The sequence below is a fragment of the Bubalus kerabau genome, chromosome 6, assembly GCF_029407905.1.
Source record: "Bubalus kerabau isolate K-KA32 ecotype Philippines breed swamp buffalo chromosome 6, PCC_UOA_SB_1v2, whole genome shotgun sequence".
Classification (NCBI taxonomy): Eukaryota; Metazoa; Chordata; class Mammalia; order Artiodactyla; family Bovidae; genus Bubalus; species Bubalus kerabau.
In genome coordinates, this window is record NC_073629.1 from 21,674,085 (window position 1) to 21,693,294 (window position 19,210).

The following is a 19,210-nucleotide window of genomic DNA, read 5'->3' on the forward strand; positions in this document are numbered from 1 at the left end:
ACTACGTGCTGTGTTACTCATAAGTGACAACAGGAAGCCTGAAACGAGTGTGTGGTGTCTCTCGCCCTCGAGTTCTGAGTCCCGTGCTTCCCTCCAAGGAATTGTACCCGAAGAACTTTCTTTCCCTGCTTTCTCCAAATAAGCCCCACACCAAAAGCCGAGAGCTCTACGGGACAATATGACGCGCCCGCGAGGTCTGCCTGGTTTTCACGTCCCCACGACTTGCCCAGTCCCGAAGCACCTCACAACTGCCCTGGAGACGCGCCTTTTCCCGGCGAGCGCGGGTGGAGAGCAGGTCGCCGGGGCGGGGACAGGAGAGGCGGGAGGGCAGCCCCGCGGGTGAGACCTCGGGATCCCCAACGACACGAAAGACTCCTGGCGGGTGCAGGAACCAGGAGGGCTGGATGGAAAACGCTTGCGAACAAGGCTCCGCGCCCAGACCTGGATTCCGTCCGGTCTTCCCCCACGACCTGCTGCCCTGCGGTTCTCCCGCCTTGGATGACGCCATCTCCAGCTCCCTGGGCTCAGACCTCCAGTTGTCCCTGATGCCGCGCTTTCCTCAGACCCACATCCAATTAGTCAGGACTTGGCGTTTGCTTCTCGGTTCATGTTTACTTCGGCCCACACAGTCCCAGTCCCTCCTTTTCGCTACACTGGACTTGGGCAAACGACTCTCCCGAAAAAGGTGGTCCCTCGGGCACCCGCTGTGCCCCCGCTCCGTCGGGGAAAGGACTGCCGCCCCCTCCTCTTGTCCACGTAGGAGGGTAGCGCGCTGGACGCAACCGAAAAGACAGCGAATCCGCTCCTCTGGCTGGACGTGGGAGGTCCTGCAGGGGAGGAAAGCAGGGGAATCTCATGAAACGTCCTGATCTAAAGCTATTTTCATATCCGCCTCTTTGGGGACTCAGACTCCAGCGCTGGTGAGGGTGCGCGCAGTTGCACCTGCGACTGCACTCGGAGTCCACGTGAAACCAGGCGGAGCCCTAAGGCCTGGGGGCCGGTGCGCACGCAGCCCGCGTCTTCCTCCGGGTCGGAGCCCCTGAACCTCAGACCCGAAGGAAAGGGCTGTGACCGCCTCACTAAGAAAAGAAGAAACCACTGCCGGAGAAAATGCATATGCATTCCCAAGCTTGTGAAGCTTTACTTCTAAAGGAAACCAGGGACAGGGAGACACACAGACAACAAAGCATTAAATTCTTTCAGCAAAAAGAAATGCTTTCTGCCCGCTGGCGTTATGCTGTGAAGTGAACACGAAAACCCATCCTGCTTTCTGGGGAGACTTGGCCTTTACGTCTCTGTGGTTCTAGGTTAAGATTCTCACTCCATGATCCGCTGAACTGAAAAATTATAAAAGGCAAATAAGTTTTAGACATCATACCGGGGTGGGAAGAGAGTTTAGGGGAGAATGGATACATATTTATCTACAGCTAAGTCCCTTTTCTGTCCGCTTGGAACTATCACAACATTGTTAATGAGCTATACTCCAATATAAAATAAAAAGTTCTTTTTAATTTAATTTTTTTTGAAGTTTTAGGCATTATAAACGATAAAGCAAAGCTATCCTTAAAGAAGAACCTCAACCGATGAGGAATGAACCACCGTGCGATTTGCGTAGACCGAGCCTGGCTCCTCCGCGGCTTGAGGCGGGCCTGGTCTGCAAACGAACTCAGTACCGGCGGGGAAGAATGGCTCTGCCCGCGTTGATGCTCGCTATTTCAAACAGTTAAAAGACCTGATCCGTCAGCCTTTACTGGGCTTCCTGCTAAACGTGAAAGCGTGATGGAAGTATTGGACTTGAACTACAGTAGACAACTAGAATAAGCCACAGCGGCAGGAACCTGAGGAACCCGGTTTCCTGTGGTCTTTGCAGGAGAAGCACTGCGGCTAAAGGGCTGCGAGGAAAGAGCGTGCAGGTCAGGGGCATCGGAGCAGAGCGGAGCGCGGGTCCTCGGGTTTCCGGGTGGATTCGAAGCATGGATCATTTCCGAGAGCCCAGAGCACTGACCACCGAGGGCCACCGAGGCCCCAGGTCCGCAGCCCGGGAGGAGTAGCGTCCACACTTCTGGGCTGAGGGGTCACCGGGGTTCAAACACATCTAACCCCCAGCTCCTGCGGCTTCTGGGAACTGGCGAGTCAGCGGTGGCGACCCTTGCACTCGGGTGCATAACTGTGAAACTGGAGACCCTGCCTTGGGTGCGGGACCTCCAGGCTAGACTGTTGGGGACCCAGGGACCTCGTTTTGGGGAAGGCGAGGAACCTAAGCCAGAGTTCAGTCTCCTCACCTGAGGGATCGCCTGTGCCCCTACAGTCCTTTTCCTTTCAAAAATGTTTGTGGCCAGGCGTGGTAAGAGGTACAGTTCTTGAGATGTGTCATTAGACAACAACAGTTATCTGGTTTCCGTAGTGTAGTGGTTATCACGTTTGCCTAACACGCAAGGTCCGGGTTCGAAACAGAGCGGTATGTTTGCGTGCTTTTTCTTCTCCCTGAAGCTTACATTCACATTTAAACCTTCCCAACGCTCCACCCCACCCCCAGACCCCGCACCCCGCACTACCCGCCCCAGTCGATAAAAGAATTTGGCTGCAATGCAGGAAACCAGGATTCGATCCCTGGGTGGGGAAGATCCCCTGGAGAAGGGAATGGCTACCTACTCTAGTATTCTTCCCTGGAAAATCCCGTGGACAGAGGAATCTGGCGGGCTACAGTCCACGGGGTCACAAGAGTCGGACACGACTTGATGACTAAACCACCACCACCCCCAACATACACATACCAAAAAAGGAAAAAAAAAAAAAAAAAACTGGGCTAGAGAGATGGATTATAGCAGCGTGTGCAGCTGCACTTTTATGCCCCACCCGCAAATACAGGAGGAGTTCCCTAATTACCTAAAAGCCTATTCAGCACTAGGAGCCAGCCCTCCTTTGTCTGCTCTGAGTCACTTTGAAGACCAGGCCACACAAAGTCCAAGGAGGGCACAAAGCCAGCTTCAGGTTAGCTTTCCTCTGGAAATGCCCTCACCTTCTCACCTGGTGCCTAAATCTCCTCTACACGCTGACAGGCATTTCATCTCTGAAAACCAAGAAGCTTTTCCCTGTGATGTTCACTCGGTTTTCCCCACCTCAGCACACCTGTGGAACAATTTGGTTTGCCTGACAGAACCTAAGAGACTGTCAACAACCCAGTGCTCAACCCAAAGACACATAGATGAAGGATTTCAGGCTCTAGAATTGCACGGAAAGGAGTCCTTACGTGTGCCATTATCAGGAGAGACCCCGGAGTCAGGTGAGAGATCAGGAAGCAGACTATCCCCTCATCACCCGCTGAGAACGCCTAATATAAGGAAACTGAGATTCAGAAAGAGAGCATGACCTTGGCTCTGCTGTACACAGCACTAAAACCAAACCAAGAGGGACCCAGCCTGTCACCTTTCGGCCTGGCCTCAGAGCCCAGAGCATCACCCAGGAGGGAGAGTAAAGGGAGTTGAGCAGACAAGGGCTGGAGCCTTGCCCAGCTGCATGCAGCCCTGGGCCACTGGGACTCACCTCCTTTTCTGCTCTGCCACTCTCAGAAATTTAACCTTTACTGTCAGTTTTCAACTGGAAAAGCCAAATTAGAGGGAGGAGGTAGTAAGGTAATGTCTGGTTGCCCGGTAGCTACAATTTGGCATTGTTACTGCTGTGGTCTGGATTCCAGGTCAGGAAAGCTCTAAATTGCATTAAATCTTCCTCTTCCTGACCAGAGGTGGTTTGCTGCAAGGCACAGGCAAGACCCTGTGCAGGGTTCCTGTGGCCAGGTGCCCTTCAGGTGGGGGAAGAGAAATGTGATGAACCACCAGGACTTCTACCCTCCACTCTTTTCTTCCTTTACTTCAGAAACCTAGTGTCTCACATATGGAATTTTCATTCAAAGAGAACCTGGGACTTGAGTTCTAAAAACTTATTAAGAAAACAAAAACATAAAACCTTTTAAAATACAAAAAAAAAAAATTGAAATCCTCATATTGTATATTCTGTCCCAACTGCACAGTTAACATTATCCCGCGTTTGCTTTCTCACTCTCTTCATCTACACGATTTGCTCCATCATTTGAGAGTAACTTGCAGACATCTCAACTCAAGACCACTGGTTGGGCCACTGTTGCTCCTTTCCTTTGGTCTTTCCCTCAAAACCAGCTTCTGTAGGACCTGTCTTCCAAGGCCAGGGGAAGGCTTTGTCCTCGCACAGAGTTCCTGCTTGCCCCTTCAGGAACCTGAAGTCTGTTCTCTTTAGGCTGCAGAGAAGCTTCAGGCGGTGTTTTATGCTGCTCTCCCCAAAGTGTAAGCCAGGCTTACCCTGTGCTTGTAGGAACTCTACTAGGCTGTCATCCCCCCAGCACTGCCTGCTCTTGGGACTCCTCCTGGTCGCCTTGCTAGGCAGTGGGGTCTTGGGTCAGTCTGAGTACTAGAACCACCCACCTCCTGAAAAACCCTTCAGGGAAGTGCAGCTGCCCTCTTGTCTCTTGCCTGGCTCTTTTTGTCCTGCAGGGAGCATAAAGTGTTTCAAATGGACAGAAAGATGAAGGATCTTTCCTGTGGTGGGAGGATGAAGGGATCAGGTGGGAAATGCATTAAAGGGAGAGGGAGAGTTCTCAAGAGCTTCCCACAATTGTCTGCATTGGTGCTGTCAGAGGGTTGGCTGCCCTGTGATCATGGTATGTAGTCTTGTCTCACCCTGGCCTTGGCCTGGCCCTGGGTCCAATCTGAGTCCAAGCAAAGAGAGGCAACCTGGTTTGCAGTACATAATCCATTGTGCCTCTCTCCAAAGTGGGGTAGTCACTGAACTTCTAGTTCCAGGATCCCAGCGGATGGAATCCATGGGTTGGGTTTTTTCCTTTTTCCTTGAACTTCCTTTCTTGGTGATCTGTAACTCAGGGGGAAAAAAATTAGCTCAGAAAAAAGTTTAGCTCTGCATAAATTTGTGATCGTCAGTGTTAGGTAAAAGAAAAAATACTTTTAAAGACTTTTAAGAATTCTAATAATTGACATATAATGACACAGACAATGTTCTTGTCATGTTATGCTTCTAAAGATGAGTCCTTTTATGCATCACGTGTGTGCATGCTCACAACTAATTGCAATCCTATGGGGATTCTATAGGTAAGAATATTGGAGTGGGTTGCCATGCCCTTTTCTGGGGGTCTTCCCAACCCAGGAATGGAACCAGCATCTCTTATGTCTCCTGCATTGGCAGGTGGGTTCTTTACCACTTAGCACCCCCTGGGAAGCCCTGTATGCATCACACTTGTTTAGTAATTTCAGTCTAAAAGCTATTTTATGTTGTCTTCCAGATTTTTTTAATAATGAAGAAAATATTTGTGGCAAAGAGCTCTAATTCAATGTTTGTAGAAGTCTTGGATTTATTTTCTCTTCAAAATTTTAATGACACTGAACTGTTTGATTTTCCTACACTGGTTTTACTGGTCCAATAAGCAAACTTAAATCTTATAAATATTTTTTATAAAATTTAAAAATATGTGTTGTAGTAAATTAAATGTATCATGGGCTTTCCATGGTACTAGCAGTAAAGAATACCACCTACCAATGCAGGAGACACAAGAGATAAGGGTTCGATCCCTGGGTTGGAAAGATCCTCTGGGGCAGGAAATGGCAACCTGCTCCAGTATTATTACCTGGGAAATTCCATGGACAGAGAGGCCTGGTGGGCTCCAGTTCATAGCTTCTCTGTCCATGGGGCCACAGAGAGTCAGCTGAGCGACTAAGCCTAAATAATATACCATATGATAAATGGAGGCTAAGTCATAATTCTAGAAGCCACTGCGTTAATTATTCTACCTACCATTTTGGGGGTAACTACCTCATTATTTTTATAGATTATGAAGTGTCCATATGGTCACAGATTAAGAGGAAGTGTCAGTACTTTAAGGGATGTTGGTGAGCATGGCCATCCATCACTGTCACTTTTAAGAAGTGTAAAACACATGCAGTGTCTGTGCCAGGAATTAAGGAGCTGTCACTGGAGACTTCTTTCCCTAAAATGTTATTTATTTTAAAAAAATTTGTGTGTGGGCCAGGTGTGTTTCTTGTTACCTGCCTTCTAGATTGTGAGACACTCTTTCCTGTTCTTTATTAGGTTTTCCTTGTCTTTTTCACTGTTAGTGCCATGGGAGGGAAATGGGAGGCCACACCTGGAAAGGACACAGTGCCAAGCTGTTATGCTTCTGCTATGCTCCAGATGTGGGCTCAGCAGGGCAGGGGTTTGCCTTGGGTTTGCTCAACACGCAGCATCTCTCCCAGAGGAGGGCCTGGCACTTAGTAAGCCCCTAATATGTGTTCAGTGATGAAAGGCATTCTAATGAGAGATCCCAGAAAACAGAAGAGAAGGAGAGAAAAATGGGTAAAATTGGGGGCAGCCTAGAGTACGAGGGACAGAGGAGGACAGGCAAAGAGAAATACCCATGAACGTACGTGCACGCACGTGCACACATACACACACACACACACACACACACACACACACAGATTGTCCAAGAACCATATTTAGTGTATAAAGGCAAAGGGCCCAATTATGCTCGTGAGATTCAACAGAAGAACCAAGGGAAGGTGTGCCAATAATTCTTGGTATTCAGGTCTGCACATGATGCATTATCAGCAGCAGGATTCTTGGTTCTAATGATTTGTCTCAAGTAGGCTAATTTGTTTTTCAGAGATAGTCAAACACTGTCAAGGAATCACATGGAGACAGTTATCAGTTTGCTAATTCACCCTGGTATAGGAGGCAGCCCAGTCATTAAAGTGTGTGCATACAGTGAAGGCAAAAAGGCAATCCACAAAGGAAAGGCAAGAGGAGCAAATGTCTGAGACCAGTGGTTTCCCTAACTCCAGTTGGTAAGCTACGTGGCAGGAAGCAATCTCAAGTCATTCTAGTCAGTCTCCTCTGGACCCAGTTATGTAGGTCACTACTGAAAATGAAGAAGGAAAGGAACAAGTTGCCCTGACTGGACTGACTCCATTTTGAAAAGAAAGGGAACTCCATCTTACACTCTCGGTGAACTTTGGACTGTATATAGGGAGGCCACGGAAATAAAATACAGAGCAGGCCTCTCTGGTGCAGGGAAACCAGACCAGGCTGATCCCGTACCTAGACTTCCCAGAGCCAAAAAGAATGCAATGTCCACTATGTAATCAATCACTATCTGTAATCTTAATACCCATTGTTGATGTAGGCTAAACTGCATGTCCAGATGACTTTAGAATGTAAATTTATGGCTGTAACCTGATTGTATCTCTTACTAACATTGTCCAGAGTGGGCTTTAGAGAATTTGGGGGTTGTGAGCTTGGGTACATATGCTTTGGGTATAAAAAGTTGTCACAAAAATTGGTCAGGGTCCCTCACTAAAAAGGAATCTCTGCCTCAGACCCACCAGTATAATAAACTGTATTCCACTCTCTGCACTGCCCTTCTGAGTGAATTTTCTTCCTAGGGCACTTGGCTACAACAAAAACAATTGGAAGTTGTTGGAAGACTTTCTAAACATCTTGGAGATTTAGTTGCTGAACATATGCAGTAGGGTGTCTGTGGGTAATGGCCACATTGCTCTTCTGTTGTATTTCTTGCTTAGGAGGGCACCACTCCCCATTTTGGAGGAACAGATAGATGCATAGAAAGCTTGTCATACTGACAAGAAAAAGATCTTTCATTAGATTGGAACAATACACTGGAATATCAATAAATACAACTCCTACTGAAGCTCAACTAGGAACATAAAAAGATGCCTTCCGCTTCTGGCAAATGTGGAGTGACAGAAATTTTATTTATCTTCTTGCTGGAAATACCCTCCCCTTCTCGCCTGCTTCCAAGGGGAAAAAAAAAAAAAAGAAAGACATGAAACACTAGCTTTCCAAACACTGGAAATAGGCAATAAGAAGAGAAACCACAGAGAGATGAAAAACAAGCAAGGTGAGCCCTACCATTGGTTCAACTTACTGATTTCAGAGAGATTGCAAACTGGGCATGGGGAATAAGATCTGAGGCCAGGTCCTTGATAGTGAAGATGAAGCCAAGAGCCTGTGGAGAGCAAAGTAGCTGGAGTCCACAGGACAAAGATCCAGTGATGAGAGAGACAGAAGAGAGAATCCAGACATATGAAAAAGATCTCCCTCAAATAGTAAACAGAGTTCTGATCAGAGCCTACTTGCAGAGAAATTGCATGATGCCAAGGAAAGAAATTCTGAAAAGATCATAGAACTGCGTCTGGTACTCACACAGGGCAGAAAATCTTACTCACTCCCACCAGCCATATTGGGCTACTCATCATTCATTGACCATTGGCTAGAGACCTCAGGAATTTTGTCTCACTCATGGGAACACTCAGTCCTAGACTAACTTACCTAAAAATCATAAAAGCAAGGTCCAAAAACATGAGGGTAATTACAAGTCACTTAACTATCCCTCAGAATAAATCTCAAGATTCATAGGATGCCAAAATAGTCAGTTTCCGAAAGCAAAACTTTGACAATATCTGGCATCCAAAGAATACCAAGCATGCAAAGAAGCAGGAAAACATATCCCATAAAGAGGAAAATAATCAATCAATCCAAACTGAACCAGATTTTAAATTATAGAAAGTATTTAAAAATAGTTATTATGACTGTGTTACATATGTCCAGTTAAGGAGAGATGTAGAACATAGACAAAAGATGAGACCCAAACTTCAGAGATGAAAAATATAATATCTGGGATGATACATTCACCAGCTAGAATTAACAATAGATGAGACATTGCAGGGGGAAAAAAAAAAAAGGATTATGGAACACAAAGCCACAATCAATTTTTAAATATCCAGAGTGAAATTCCCACAGTCAAAAAAAAAAAAAAAGTTTAATAGCATGCATAAGTGAAGGGTAGGGCAATTTTAGAAAGTCTAATATAATTGGAATCCCTGAAAACACTGGGGGTAAATTTCGTGAAAGAAAATATTTTTGAAGAAATAATGACAGAAAACATTCCAGTCATAATTAAAATTATAAGCCCACTGAACCAAGGAACCAAATGGACCCTAACACACTGTAATTAAACTGTTCAAATCCACTGAAAAAGAAGGACTCTCAAAGGAAGCACAGATACTGACAAGCTGCATCCAGAAAACAAAAAGATTATATCAGATTTCTCATCAGAAGCAGTGGATATAAGATAGTGGTAAAGCAACTATACCCCAGTTTAAAAATAAAAACTTTTTGAAAGGAATCAAGAAATAGGAAAATAAACTCTGCTATATACAGTTACAAAAAAAGAGAAGATGATAGTGGAATAACATCTTTAAAGGATTGGGAGGGGGGACAGTTTATGTAGAATTCTACACTTCTCCCCGCACCCCCCCTCCAAAGTCTTGGAGAGAGAAAAATGAAAATTTTACAGACATACAAATGTTGAAAGCCTTCATCACCAGCAGAACCACACTACAAGAAATGTTCGAGTCCTCCAGGAAAAAGGAAACTCACACTAGACGGAAATAAGGATGCACACAAATTGATGGACAACAAAAATGGCATCTGTGGGAGAAATATACAACGTTTATTATTATTATTGGTATTATCATTACTGTTTAAAACTTTTTAAAAACATGCGACAGTTTAAAGAAAAGTCACAATGATAGATTGTGGAGTTTATAACAGAAGCAAAGTAAGCATGCATGACAATAGCATAAAGGCCAGCAGGGGAGAAATGTAAAAAGGTGTGACATGGCTTGAAGGCAGACTGTGGTGAGTTACAGAAGTATGTTGTAAAGCCTAAAGCAATCGCTAAAATAACAAAACACAGTTACAGCTAATAGGCCAACGAAGGTGAGAGAATGGAACCATACACAAAACCATGTAAACACTATGATAGAGCAGTTGCTCTTCCAGAACTCTATCCTATAGACATGTGCACGATTGATGAATGCGTATTAATTGTAACAGAAAATGCATAGAGCCAAATGAATTTCAAAGTTAGATGGGAAGGGTTCAATAAATACTAGTACAAACAATGGGAGAAACTTCATTGCTAAAAGGGACCCAGAAGATGACGATGAGATGAAGAATCCTGGATTTCAAGTGACCTGTTTTCCTCCAGAGCTCTTCCGTGGGGATCAGTGATGTCCTCGCTTATGTCCTCCTGTTGTGCATAAGATTCGGGGAACAAAAGGGTAATGGAGGACTTCTGCACCTTTAGGGGAATGTTCAGGGTAGAAATAACCGCACCCCCTTTTCATTCTATAAAAGTTAGGAGACGTCCCTGGGTGGGCTCGAACCACCAACCTTTCGGTTAACAGCCGAACGCGCTAACCGATTGCGCCACAGAGACAGCTGGAGGTAGCGCTGTATTCCCCCTCCCCCATCTCATTCCCTTAGAGTGCAAGCAAACCTTCCACGCTAGGAGGAGCCACTCGTCCTTCTCCGAACGGTTATACCCGCTCCAAAGCCTCCGAAAACCAGAGAAACCTGTGGGGAAGCCGGGGGTCGGGCGATTCCGAAAGCAGAAGTGCAATCGAGCGTCCCCGGAGCGCCTGGCGCCACACTTGCCGCAGATGCAGAGCCCCGGAGACGCTCCGGGCCTGATCGGAGCGAGCCCCAGGGAAGCTGAACCCCGAGTGGACTCCGTGCTGCCTCCCAGTTTGCTCTGCCTTCATTCGACCGTCTGCGCCCCTGGCGTTGCCCCCTTTCTCCTGGCGTTCAGCCGGCCAAGGGAGCCAGAAAGAGGGCTTGGGGACGGTTGATCAAAACAGAAATATAAAGAGGCGGGAATGAAGCAGGGGCGGCAAGGACAAAGCAATGATAACTTCTGGAAGCCCGTGCAGAGACAAGGACTGGACGCGGGGGAAATGAAAAATGCAACAGACTTGAGAGGGCGTAACGGAGGGAAGATGTGAGAGAGAATCAGGAGTGCCTGCAATTATCCAACAACAGAGCAGCACAGTAATTGGAACGGATTTGTCAAAGTTTAAAAGAGCAATATCGCATCCCGCTTACCGTGTAGTGGCGCGCCGTGATCGTATAGTGGTTAGTACTCTGCGTTGTGGCCGCAGCAACCTCGGTTCGAATCCGAGTCACGGCACTGTTTATCTTTATCTTTTGCATTGTATCTACCAAAACAACTCTTGGCCTGGTCGCCGACCGCCAAAACAAGGAGGGTCAGGATAACGGAGGTCACTAGGTTATAGAGTCTGGACGTACTCCAGATCTCGCCATTTAGGATAAAATATCTATAGTCCAAGTTCAAGCTCTAAATGAGTCTTGTATGTATATTTCACGAAAGAAACTGTCTAGTTGTTCGGGGATTTTGTTTGTTTTTTGGTGGAAATATTTCAAATATCAGTCATGCTTTTTTTATATACAAAATAAAACAGATTTTAAAGAGTTTACAGTATACTGCAAACTGGTCATGGCCTACACGGGATTTTCTGACATCCCACCTCCCATTTTTATCCTGAAAGGAAATCATTAAGTTGTGTTTACAGAACAAAATGTTTGTATCATGAATGGGCAGCTGTCTTAATACTATAATGTGTAGTTGTCACCAGGATCGACAGAAAATTTTTATCATTCAAGCATGGCTCTTGATACTTTCCAGGTAATGCATATCCATCCTCTGATACTTAACTCTGATGTCTACTCCTTCAGGTGAGGATTCTTTCTTCAAGTTCATGTGAATGAATATATGATTTTTCTATCTAGCTTTTAACAAGCAACGTGATGTTTTTTATATATATGTATGTTATTGAATTTCTCACACCTTAATTTTGGCATTAGGACAATATAAAACTATGTCACAAATGATGAACATTTGGATAATTTCAAACTACAGCTTTTGGGAAAGCCTCATATAAATGCCATTCTACTAGTTATTTGTGGATGTGAGCATAAAAGCCCATTGAAAGAAAGGGAGTAACGGACAGGACATTGTCAAGGAAGGCAAGACCAATGGCTTTCTATCCGAGAGGTTTTAGTATGCCAGAGTGGAGAGGAGCAGTGAGGCAGGCCACAGAAAAGTGGAATATTTACTGCCATTGAAGAGCACTAAAAAGGTGACTAGAAAGTAGATTGTGGCTGCCAGTTACCATGTCTAAACACTCATGGTTCCATAACCTTATTTGCCACTAGCAACATCTGCAGAAAATTGCCTCCTCTCACTTCTGCAATTTCTGAGTGTATCTACATAGACCTTACATTTTTCACAGAATGTAACTCAAAATAGTTCACAGACCTAAAAGGAACATGCTAAATTATAAAAGTTCCAGAAGATAGCATAGGATAAAATCTATGTGACCTTAGGCTTGTCACTAAGTTTCTTGGGTATGATACTCCATAGTGCAATGTAGTCCGAGACTGGGATAGGAAAAAGGATATGTAGTAACAATGGTTTCGGTTTCAAAAATTCCAAACCTCAGAGGTTTCAGTGGATAAACTGTACTTCAAAGACATAGGAGGGGTCTGCAGCATTAGCGGTTTGGAAGCACTTTGTGGCTTCAGAGGGCTGCAAAAACTGACTTTTCCAACTAAGACAGTTCCTTAAATGTTGAGGAACACAGCATCTTAAGCTGTGTATTAGTCAGGAATTGAACCCATGTATTCCTGGATGGCAGGCAAGAATTCTACCACTAAGCCACCAGTGCTCTCTTCTGAATGCTTGCTTTCAGCATCACCAGGAAGAGTCACAGGAACGATGTTGCAAAGCCAGTTCAAAAGATCGGTTTATACGGGCCTCTTTACTTGAAGTGCAGAACAAAGCTCCAAAAGCACAACCAGAACAGAAGTTTGTATAGGAGGTTTAGGTCAGGAAATACCATCAAGATGTGGAATTCAAATCAAAATACTGGACTTCATTTCCTCACTTAGGATGCATTCTTTTTGCCCTCCCATGCCTTGATGCCTTCCAAACCCTTTCCCCTCACTCTTTAGACAAACACCAATTCTTCTCTAAACAGGCATTCTGGACCCAGAGACAGTTTGGGAGGCTCAAAATTTGGAGATGTGCTTGAGTTACTTCAGAAGATCTGAATGACAATTAAGCCTCTCTTCTCCTAAGGCTCTTTTTCTTTCTTTAAAAAAAAAAAAAAATTTAAAGCAACTTAATATCCTATTCTCTGGATTCAATAACAGTAACATAAATTATAACAAAAATTTATTAAAGTGGACACCTAAGTGAATTTAATCTATTCTCTTCAGAATTAATGATTAACCAGATAAGACACTCTTTTGAGTTGTTGAAAAAGGCCAAGAATCAAAAGGCCTTGCTTTTAAACTCTTGTGTTTGAGAGAGACCTACAAAAGGGTGAATAAATGAAAATTTCACTCCAAGATTTCCCTTTAGCCCCACCTTCTTTGGTCACTCAAGGAGGGCATGCAGAGAAGAATGATTGTATTTGATTCTGGGTAAATGCTGGATTGCTACTCTTCTGTCTAACATAAATTTCTTTTGCCCTTTGCCTTGTCTGATTTTCAAATTATCCCTTTTTTATTCTTTTTTTTTTTTTTAAACAATTAGTCTGGTATAGGCCAAGCACTAATCCATGCACAATCACTGCAGAGCCCCAGAGTTTCTCTCCTCCTGAGCATCTCTTTTAAGTCCTTAGAAAAGCCCAAGGATAAAAATGGCCAATTTTCAAACTGTGGTGTCTTACAGAGACCTACACAAAAGTATAAGTGAAGTTTTCCAACCAAGTTTTATTCCCTTCATCACACCACACCATACCTTTCCCCTCTCCTTCCCAGCTCTTGAGTTGTTTTCAACTCTGAAGATCCACTCAAGATCTCTGTAGCACATTACACTCAAGCAAAACTTTATTTTTGATCATTTTATTCTCCACCTTTTTCAGTTGTTATGCTGCAGTTCTGATGCTTTGCAGACTAATCATTCTGCCTATCTTGCTAAATTTATTTTTTCTTTATCTGTTAGTGTGTGTGAGAGAGAGAAACTTTCCTTTATTTGCTCCTCTCTCTCTCTTTCCTTGTTTAACAACTCTAGACTATAAACTATGCTAGGCACTATGCTATCTCTTGAAAATATTTTATTTACATACATAGTCTTGGTTTTTGTGGAAAATATAAATCTTTTTCTTATGAAAATATGTCTTTGGAAGACAGAGTCAAGTCAAATGTGATTTTGTTAGAACACAATGTCAAAAGCAAAGTGGACACATCACACATTCAATTCTGGCAGTCAGGAAAGTCTCTCCAGGGGAAACTTCTGAACTGAGACCTGAAGAATGAGGATGAGTTTGAAGAATGAAGAGGGAGTTGTGAAAGACCTCCCTGTAGAGAGAAGCAAGTCCCTGAAAGGGAGAGAGTTCCTGAAACATCAAGGTACTTCACTGTTGCTGGACTTGGGAATTGGCAAGAGGTATCTCAATGATAAGGAGGAGGAGAAGCAGAGTACATGTCCTAGAGGTAATAAGACATTTTAGTGAAGGAATATGGGAACACTGGGTGGCTTTAGGCAACAGGCATGTTCAGATTTGGGCTGTGCAAGGTCACTCAGGATACAGTGAGGCAAATGAATACCACTCTGCCATAAGAAAGAACAAAATTTTGCCGTTTGCTGTTCATGGATGGACTTGGAGGGCATTAAGCTGAGTGAAACTAGTCAGACAGAGAAAGACAAATACTGTATGGTATCACTTATAGGTGGAATCTAAAAAACACAACAAACTAGTAAATATAACAACAACAAAAAGATAAAAAGAACAAACTAATGGTTATCAGTGAGTGGGGGGGCAACATAAGGTTGGGAGTGCGGAAGGTTCAGGCTATTAGATGTAAGATAGGCTCAAGGAGCTATTGTACAACATGATGAATATAGCCAGTATTTAGTAACAACTGTAAATGGAAAGTAACCTTTGAACTTGTATATTTTGAAGTCTTAAAAATAAAATGTTTAATTAAAAATATTTTTTTACTTGCCTATTTTAGCAAGTTAGACCATTTTCTCAGACTCTTTAAGACCATTAAATAGACTCTTTTAGGTAAAATATAAGGTTGACAGTTGAAGGTCTAGGGTTATAAACAAGGGATCTGGATGAATCTCCGATGTTTTTCTGCAAGGGTCTGTTGTATGATTGGAAAGAGCCTTTATAAGAGCTGTAATGTGAGCGAACAAAACCAATATTTCTTTTTTTTTTTTTTTTCAAAACCAATATTTCTATATTTTCATTTGGTTGTCCCCACCGCATGCTATTGCCTGATTGGCCGTCTCTTTGAGTGCCTTTCAGTCTGTGAGTTCTATCTTCCAAAGACAACACCTATTTGGAAGTCTTTTGTTTCCCCACCATAGGAGATTGGTTATTGTGGAAATTCTTTCTGGAGAGCTGTCAAAATGTCGGTTGTGGCAAAGCATTGGTGGTTCAGTGGTAGAATTCTCGCCTCCCACGCGGGAGACCCGGGTTCGATTCCCGGCCAATGCAGGGTGCCCAAGTACTTTTCACACTTCCTCCTTGTTTTGTCTAGTGCACAGTCAGGTCCGAATACTACGCGGTTCTGGCCACCAGGAGCAGGAAAAGGAGAACTGAAAACCTCGAGGTGGTTCTGAACAGAAGACTGTAAGGAGATGAGGTCAACTGGGGCTTTGCAAAGCTCTGAGGTATTTGGGTATATGGAGCAGCATTTGGTGGCTGGCAGCGCAGCAACTACCTCGCTGGTGGGTTCCTACCTGTCAATGTGTAGGTGTTTCTGTGGGCCTTCGATTTAGAATATTTGGACTTGTTACTTTTCAGTTTTTCTCCCAGAAGGTCTTAGCAACCCAAAGAGCCATCAGGTCGCTGATTCACACTCTGGAGCATGGGCTGACGAATGGGCCACAACCCACCAGGGAGCGAGAATCAAGACAGCAGCTGCGGTCCCGCTCGACCCCTCAGTGTCCGGGGAGGCGTCAGCGGCCGAAGGTAGAGGGAAACCTGAGGGGAGGAATCGCGCTGACATGAGCTGAGATGCGAAGACGGGGTCTTGCCCAGTAGTGGCGAGATGTCTCTGAGTCTGTGAGCCGGACGCTGTGATGAATTTAACATCGTCAGCCACCTCTGCCCCTGCGTGTCCTGTGAGCCCATCGGTGTTCCAGGAAGGATCTAATGTACCTGGAAATACGTGTCAACAGTACTATATATATAGTTGTTCAGTCGCTAAGTCGTGTCCGACTCTTTGCGACCCCATGGACTGCAGCACGCCAGGCTTCCCTGTCCTTCACTCTCTCTCCGAGTTTGCCTACGTTCATGTCCATTGAATTCGGTGATGCCATCCAACCATCTCATCCTATGTTGTCCCCTTCTTCTCCTGCCTTCAATCTTTCTCAGCATCAGAGTCTTTTCCTGCAAGTCGGCTGTTTGCATTGGGTGCCCAAAGTATTGGACCTTCAACTTCAGCATCAGTCCTTTCAATTCAGAGTTGATTTCCTGTAGGATTGATTGGTTTGACCTCCTTGCTATACAAGGGACTCTCAAGAGTCTTCTCCAACACCACAATCCGAAGGCATCAGTTCTTCGCCCTCAGCCTTCATTATGGTCCAACTCTCACATCCCTGCATGACTACTGGAAAAATCATAGCTTTGACTATACCTTTGTCAGTAAAGTGATGTGTCTGCCTTTTAATATGCTGTCTAGGTTTGTCATAGCTTTCCTTCCAAGGAGCAAGCATCTTTTAATTTTGTTGCTGCAATCACTGTCCACGGTGATTTTGGAACCCCATATTCTGTGTAGTAATTATTATTTTCTTCCTCTACATAGTTAATGTGGCTAATTAATTTATTTTCTAAAGAGCATCAATTATTTTCCAAGATAAGACCAATCTTGTCATAGCATTCAATGAGCTTTCTTGGTGATTCAAATGGTAAAAAATTTGCCTGCAATACAAGAGACCTGGGTTCAATCTCTTGGTCAGGAGGAACTCCTTGCTCCCTTCTTCCTGTCGCAGTGTTCTTTTATGGGGAGTTCAATGAATAGAGTGGCTATATATCCCATTGGATCCCAAAGAGTTGGACAGGACTAAATGATTACTTCTTACATACATTATTACTATATTATCTGGTTCAGTATTTAACACTTTCCACATCTTTTTTTTCTTATTTTTCTTTATTTTCACATACTTTTGTAACACATTTCTTGATTCAGTATTTTTAAATTACAGCTATACTCAGCAATGACAGTCCTATAACTTCTGTTTTTTACACTATATTTTTTGGAGAGTTTGGCTTTAGTCTAAACTCATACAATAAATTGGAGAAAATGTGGCATCTTTTAATTCTTTTGGAATTTCTTTGCTCAGGAGCCATTTCTTCTAATGAATATTTTTTAGTCCTGGAGCTTTCTTTGCAGGAAGATTTTTAAATTCTGACTTGAAAAAATTTAGTGCTTGTAGACTAGTTCATCGCCCGCCCCCCAAAAGAAAAATTCATTATTGGGACAAATGATTCAGTTCCTCTAAAATATTTGTGTTTAAGAGATTCACTTATTGTTCCCTTATGTCTACAAGTTTAGTAGCAATGACTTCCTTTTTCTCTCTTAACAGTTTTATCAGCTTTAGTAGTCTTTTCAAAGTCAACCATTTATATTTTCTCTTCTGTATATTTATTTCTAACTTTAAAATTTCTGCTTTTCTAGATAATTTCTACTCCTATCTGTTTTTGTTATTGTTATTCTTTTAGTAACTATAAGATGAAGATTTATCTCTTCAGCAATCAGCCTCAATTTTCATAATTTGCATTTATGTTTGTGTTCAGTTCAGTCGCTCAGTCGTGCCCGACTCTTTGTAACCCCATAAACCACAGCACGCCAGGCCTCCTTGTCCATCACCAACTCCCAGAGTTCACTCAAACCTATGTCCATTGAGTCGGTGATGCCATCCAACCATCTCATCCTCTGTCATCCCCTTCTCCTCCTGCCTTCAATCTTTCCTAGCATCAGGGTCTTTTCAAATGAGTCAGTTCTTTGCACCAGGTGGCCAAAGAATTGGAGTTTCAGCTTCAACATCAGTCCCTCCAATGAACACCCAGGACTGATCTCCTTTAGGATGGACTGGTTGGATCTCCTTGCAGTCCAAGTGACCCTCAAGAGTCTTCTCCAACACCACAGTTCAAAAGCATCAATTCTTTGGTGCTCAGCTTTGTTTATAGTCCAACTCTCAAATCCATACATGACCACTGGAAAAACCATAGCCTTGACTAGACGGACCTTTGTTGAAAAAGTAATGTCTCTGCTTTTTAATATGCTGTCTAGATTGGTCATAACTTTCCTTCCAAGGAGCAAGTGTTTTTTAACTTCATGGCTGCAGTCACCATCTGCAGTGATTTTGGAGCCCTCAAAAATTAAGTCTGCCACTGTTTCCACTGTTTCCCATCTATTTCCCATGAAGTGATGGGACCAGATGCCATGATCTTAGTTTTCTGAATGTTGAGCTTTAAGCCAACTTTTTCACTCTCCTCTTTCACCTTCATCAGAGGCTCTTTAGTTCTTCTTCACTTTCTGCCATAAGGATGGTGTCATCTGCATATCTGAGGTTATTGATATTTCTCCCAGTAATCTTGATTCCAGCTTGTGCTTCTTCCAGCCCAGCGTTTCTCATGATGTACTCTGCATATAAGTTAAATAAGCAGGGTGACAATATATAGCCTTGATGTACTCCTTTTCCTATTTGGAACCAGTCTGTTGTTCCATGTCCAGTTCTAACTGTTGCTTCCTGACCTGCATACAGGTTTCTCAAGAGGCAGGTCAGGTGGTCTGGTATTCCCATCTCTTTCAGAATTTTCCACAGTTTATTGTGATCCACATAGTCAAAGGCTTTGGCATAGTCAATAAAGCAGAAATAGATGTTTTTCTGGAACTCCCTTGCTTTTTCGATGATCCAGCTGATGTTGGCAATTTGATCTCTGGTTCTTCTGCCTTTTTTAAAACCAGATTGAACATCTGAAAGTTCATGGTTCATGTATTGCTGAAGCCTGGCTTGGAGAATTTTGAGCATTACTTTACTAGCGTGTGAGATGAGTGCAATTGTGCGGTCGTTTGAGCATTCTTTGGCATTGCCTTTCTTTGGGATTGGAATGAAAACTGACCTTTTCCTGTCCTGTGGCCACTGCTGAGTTTCCCATATTTGCTGGCATATTGAGTGCAGCACTTTCACAGAGTCATCTTTCAGGATTTGAAATAGCTCAACTGGAATTCCATCACCTCCACTAGCTTTGTTTGTAGTGAT

The 19,210-nt window shown here is 43.7% G+C and overlaps 1 long non-coding RNA gene and 3 other non-coding genes across 4 annotated transcripts; 2 read left to right on the plus strand and 2 right to left on the minus strand.

Annotated features, from left to right (window-relative positions):
• Nucleotides 1-9,552: 9,552 nt before the first annotated feature.
• LOC129656060 (uncharacterized) lies at nt 9,553-10,741 on the minus strand. The gene is made up of 2 exons (XR_008716164.1): nt 10,403-10,741; nt 9,553-10,153 (listed from the first exon to the last, which is right to left on the minus strand). It is a non-coding gene; the product is annotated as an uncharacterized LOC129656060 (long non-coding RNA).
• Nucleotides 10,269-10,342, minus strand: TRNAN-GUU (transfer RNA asparagine (anticodon GUU)). The gene has a single exon. It is a non-coding gene; the product is annotated as a tRNA-Asn (tRNA).
• A 279-nt stretch (nt 10,742-11,020) lies between the features above and the next one.
• On the plus strand, nt 11,021-11,092 carry TRNAH-GUG (transfer RNA histidin (anticodon GUG)). Its single transcript has one exon. It is a non-coding gene; the product is annotated as a tRNA-His (tRNA).
• A 4,274-nt stretch (nt 11,093-15,366) lies between these two features.
• TRNAG-CCC (transfer RNA glycine (anticodon CCC)) lies at nt 15,367-15,437 on the plus strand. Its single transcript has one exon. It is a non-coding gene; the product is annotated as a tRNA-Gly (tRNA).
• The last annotated feature ends 3,773 nt before the right edge of the window (nt 15,438-19,210 follow it).